The sequence below is a fragment of the Culex quinquefasciatus genome, chromosome 3 (genome assembly GCF_015732765.1).
Source record: "Culex quinquefasciatus strain JHB chromosome 3, VPISU_Cqui_1.0_pri_paternal, whole genome shotgun sequence".
Taxonomy (NCBI): domain Eukaryota; kingdom Metazoa; phylum Arthropoda; class Insecta; order Diptera; family Culicidae; genus Culex; species Culex quinquefasciatus.
In genome coordinates, this window is record NC_051863.1 from 95,582,755 (window position 1) to 95,588,754 (window position 6,000).

A 6,000-nucleotide genomic window follows, 5' to 3' on the forward strand; every position below is an offset into this window, starting at 1 on the left:
GCATCGGTGTTAGCAATCACGAAGGCAGATGTTGCCAGACTCACACGGCTAATGGGATCATTTCTGTGGGCCGGCCAGTGCATTAGAGTGCCGATGCAGCAGCTCGCGCTGCCAGTTGAGTTGGGGGGTTTGAATCTGCATCTGCCTGCGTTCAAATGTCAAGCTCTCCTCGTCAACAGACATCTACGCGAGATCGAGAACTTACCCTTCTACAACTCTTTTGTGAGTACTACACGGAATCCCCCAAACTTACGGATTGTTCCAACCAACTGTCCGTGTCTGGAAACAGTCTGCAGCGAGCTCCCTTACCTCCCCAGTGCACTCCAAGCAAATCCCTCGGCCAATCTTCTCCACGCTCACTACCTGAACAAGATCGACAAGCCGAAAGTGGTGCTGGAAAACCCAACAGCAAACTGGAATCGAATCTGGCGAAACATTGCGGCCAAACACCTGACATCGTTCGAGCGCTGTCATTACTACCTGCTCGTCAACCGGAAGCTGTCCAACCAGCGGCTGTTGCACAGGATGCAACGGGCCGACTCTGACATGTGTCCCAACTGCAACAACGAACCAGAGGACATCCCACACAAAATCTCAACATGCCCGCGCGTTGCAGCGGCGTGGACCGTGCTGCAGAGAAGGCTAAGGAACATCGCCCAAAACAGAAACATCTCTCTCACCCATCTATTGCAACCAACACTTTTTGCAATTAGACGATCAGTTAAAGTTAAAGTGCTTAAAACGTTCATTCAGTTTGTCATCTTTGTTAGCAAGGATAATAATGTAATTGACATTAATGAATTAGAATTTCACTTAGATACTGAAGTTTAAGCTATTTGGTCAAGTAGTTTTTAAGCAATCAAAACCAATAAAACAATATTTCATAAAAAAAAAAAATCAAACGGCTCTAACTCCAGAACCATATTGCAGCGACCTCAAATTTAAATCATTAAATTTGTCCATTTTTCGAACCTTACCACAGTTCTGACCATGCGCGCTTACGCAAGCATAAATAATTTTACACGTCGACTCGCGTTGCGCGACAAATAATTAAGCTTATGTACAGGTGTGGATCATGAGTCATCCTCACCCGAAAAGCCCTTTATTAAATTTCGCCAATTGTTAGGCAATCAAAAAAAAATGGTTAAGCTTTCAATTATGAATGTGCGATGTTATTACACAGGTGAAATTGAGGGTGTGGCTTAACCAAATTCATTGGCATGTTTGTTCAATGGAGAATTCGACCTTCTCATTATTGACCAACATTTTTGAGAATGTTTTAGGAACATAATTTTGATATTCCAATAACATAATTTAAAGTTTCACGACAATGGTTCGAACCCATGACTTCCGATTTTGAGGTGTACTCACTACACCATACGGAAAGTCATGAAGAATTGCAGAGGTCTGCATAATTTAATTCATGAGGTTCATCGATGCTTCTCATCGAAACGGACCACTTTTAGTAGAACAAAATTTAGTAGAGTTTTCGTGGACTGACTATAAAAACCCCAAAATTCTTGAGGAGGGCAGTTAGTTCCAGTTAGTTCCAGTCAGTTCCAGCCAGTTGAAGCCCAGTCCAGTTCCAGATCCTGAAGAAGCCCCAGACCAGCCGGACCCGCCAGCAGCCACCAGTAGCAGATGCCCCAGTCCAGCCGGACTTAGCGGTGGAGGCCGCAGTCCGCCGGGACTTAGCCGCTGTGAAGAGTCCGCCGGGACTTAGCCGCTGTGAAGAGTTCTCCCGGGACTTAGGAGTTCGGGGTCTGGCATGGCTCGGCGAAGAGGTCTGGAGGACAAGTCTGGCTTCAACGTAGAGAATTGGCTCGACGAAGGTCTTAATGAAATTAGCAACAAAAAGTTGAGTGATGTGATCGTGCGCGTAAAAGTTGAGAGTGTTACCGCAAAAAAATGTAATCTTTAAAAAAGTGTAATACACAAATAAGTGAAGTTTACTGATCTGTTTTGACTCTACAAGTAAATATCACAAAAATCCTGAAAGCCTACACCGCTCGGGCCGTTCAATATTATGAATCTGGATGAAAATTTGGGAGGTTGTAGGGCTCGAAAAATGCAATTTTGAGATAAATAAAGATATGCAAATGAAAAATTTACCATATTTTCATTTGAAAACTGTGTATTTTGTTGAAAAGTCTGGCCGCATCCGAAAACAGATGGATATTTCGAAATTTGCGCGGCAACTCGCCCAGGTTCAGCACACTAGCTTTCATCTGCATTTAGAAGAATCGAAATCGGGAAGCGAAATATGGGAGCTGAGAACGGCGCGACACAAAATTTTGCAAAATTTTACCACATACGAACATCACTCGACCTCCACGGAATTTATTTTCTCAAAATTCGAGGGTTGGAGATAGACGATTTCTGTCAAGGTGAATCGATAGAGCGTCGAAAATCGATGCAGTGTGATTTTTTGGCGATTTTTCCGCTTAAAACTCATGCTGAATCGACATATTTACGAAGATGGAAATGACGTCCTGCCTTAAAGTAAAACCTATACCTTTCTTTAGTAAGAAAGGCAAAAAACAAAACTGCATTACCCCAGATTACCAAAAGTAATTTTTCATGCGTGAACTTGCAGCACGGGAGGGAAAATATCTCCAAACTCGAAGAATTGAAATCGAAAAATCAATCATCACTCCTAATGTAAACATTTACTGACGTGTGCAGGATAAACTCTTTGTTTACAAACTCATTGACCCAATTACATTGTTTTGCTTGAAAAAAGCATCCGTCAGACGATTTGCTCCCGGTAGATCCCGGAGCTAACCTGAGTTTTGTTTAGATTCGGATGAACTCGAACCTAAATTAGCTCTCGCACAAGTACCGCGGTGGGCTTGACGCGGGTGCCAAATTAGCTTTGCAACGCAATTAGGTCCCTGCGGTGGAGATGCCCTAAGGGCTCTAAAACGAACACTGTTTAGAATTCGAATCGAACTGTTTCCGCTCAAGTGGAATTCAAACGGAACGCGTTGAGTCGGGGGCGGTTGGTATCCAGCGCGTTTGGATCTGTCAAACATTGGCCAATCTGTTTTCCGCGACAATCTGTAGGAGCTATGATTTTTTAAATTGACAGAACAAAAAATTCGGGTATGTCGGCCAAGGAACCCTCAGATGAAAGTTTAAGTCCGATCGGGTACATTTTTTTTAAATCATGATATTTTTTTGGGGAGTTGCTGTATATATTGTTTTAATTCTGATTTTAAAGCTTGCTTCAAATATGAAACTCACCAGCTATTCTGGGCGGTATTGGATGAATATCGTAAATGATTGAAATTTAATTGGTCAGCTACAGTTATGACAGTAAAAAAGGATGAATATTGACAGCTCAAAGGATCGATGCACGTCGTTAGCATTATATTTAACAGAACGTTTATTACTCACAAAACACTATACTTTTTGTCATATAAATAATCACAATGTTTGTAAAACCATTATTGTGTTTATTATTATGTGTATGCTTTTATAGACTTCCTAAGATGGAAAAAAATAGATACATTATCCAATTCCAAAGGCAGCTAAAGTAAAGAGAAAGTTTTTATTATACTGCAGGCCAACGTAGTTAACGGGTATTATATTGTTGAAGGTTTATCTATGATTGTAAAAATACAATATTAATAATTTACAAAACTCTAGTTTTGTACATCAGCTTGTTTAACTAGCACTGTCCTAAAACTACATTTAAAACGGTTAAATTTATTTTTTCTTTGTTAAATATGTGTTTGATGATTTGACTATCTAATTTAACTAATAATGCCAGGATGATTTGCAAAATGAAATGGAATCGCTTTATTGCTGTAGTTTTGTTAAAACAAAGAGCATGCGTAAAATTACTATTTGTGTATTACTCTGCCCGATACGTAATTTTGAAACTTTATATAAAACGACTTATTATATAATTTGGTTGGGACCTTATAACCGTGCCCACAGTCGCATAAGTTCGTATCACTCATGATGATACGGTGCAACTGAGCCTTGGGTAGGTAATCCCGAATGAAATTATCCCGCATAAAGATTTCTGATGAACTTAGAGTGAATTTTACTGTTACAAAACGATAAAACATATTGTTATTTTGGCAGTGTTTTTACAGTACACAGCATTGTTTTTTACTATAATTTACGTCGTATTTTGGGACTTTACCATAAAAAGGGGTCATCTTGCTGGTCATCTTGGGGTACCCATGCTTATTAATGTTAACCCCTACACTGAAAGAAACCAACATAGCAATCTCAAGCAGTTAAGTCCAAAATGTTGAGGGGCACGGTTGTTTTTGGAATCAATAGGTAAGAGTGGCGATTAGATGTTAATGTTTCTCATATATCACGAATTTTAATAATTTATTTACGATGTGATTTGATTTTTTTAATCCGGAATCCATTTTTAAAAAGATAATTTATCAAAACAAGATTAAGAATGTTACTTGGGGGGAATTTTTTATATGTATGGAAGGCGAATTCCTTCTCATTGGCATATTCTCACTTATTATCTGAAAGTAACAGTCAATAATAAAAATAAATAATTTAAACTTCAGAAATTTTAATACAAATCCAGAGTTTTTTTTTAATAGGTCCTATAAACATATGGAAAACAAAAGCTTATTGGATCTTTTAAAAAAAACTCAAGAAATACTCATTTAAAAAAACATCCATTTTTCAAATCTGCAATTTAGAAAAAATAACACAAAGTTCAATACTCAAATATTAAAAAAAAAATTACGGTATTAAAAATTCTAGGGTTAAAAAAACTCATGGCTTGAAAATAATAAGAAATCAAAAGCAGAAATTCAGAAATTTAAGCAATCAGAAATTTAGAAATAAAAATAAAATTCAAAGTTTAAAAAGAAAAATGGAAAATTTCAAAATTAAAATACATCAATTAATTTTTAAAGAATTTAAGAATTTAAGAATTTAAGAATTTAAGAATTTAAGAATTTAAGAATTTAAGAATTTAAGAATTTAAGAATTTAAGAATTTAAGAATTTAAGAATTTAAGAATTTAAGAATTTAAGAATTTAAGAATTTAAGAATTTAAGAATTTAAGAATTTAAGAATTTAAATTTAAGAATTTAAAATTTAAAATTTAAGAATTTAAAATTTAAAATTTAAGAATTTAAGAATTTAAGAATTTAAAATTTAAATTTAAAATTTAAGAATTTAAATTTAAAATTTAAGAATTTAAGAATTTAAAATTTAAGAATTTAAGAATTTAAGAATTTAAGAATTTAAATTTAAAATTTAAGAATTTAAAATTTAAGAATTTAGAATTTAAGAATTTAAGAATTTAAAATTTAAAATTTAAGAATTTAAGAATTTAAATTTAAAATTTAAAATTTAAAATTTAAGAATTTAAAATTTAAATTTAAATTTAAATTTAAAATTTAAGAATTTAAGAATTTAAATTTAAGAATTTAAGAATTTAAGAATTTAAATTTAAGAATTTAAATTTAAGAATTTAAAATTTAAGAATTTAAGAATTTAAATTTAAAATTTAAATTTAAAATTTAAATTTAAATTTAAGAATTTAAAATTTAAATTTAAAATTTAAATTTAAATTTAAATTTAAGAATTTAAGAATTTAAATTTAAATTTAAAATTTAAGAATTTAAAATTTAAGAATTTAAAATTTAAGAATTTAAATTTAAAATTTAAATTTAAAATTTAAGAATTTAAAATTTAAGAATTTAAGAATTTAAGAATTTAAAATTTAAAGAATTTAAGAATTTAAAATTTAAAAATTTAAGAATTTAAGAATTTAAGAATTTAAATTTAAAATTTAAATTTAAAATTTAAGAATTTAAATTTAAGAATTTAAAATTTAAATTTAAAATTTAAAATTTAAGAATTTAAGAATTTAAATTTAAATTTAAGAATTTAAGAATTTAAGAATTTAAATTTAAATTTAAATTTAAGAATTTAAAATTTAAAATTTAAATTTAAGAATTTAAGAATTTAAGAATTTAAGAATTTAAATTTAAGAATTTAAAT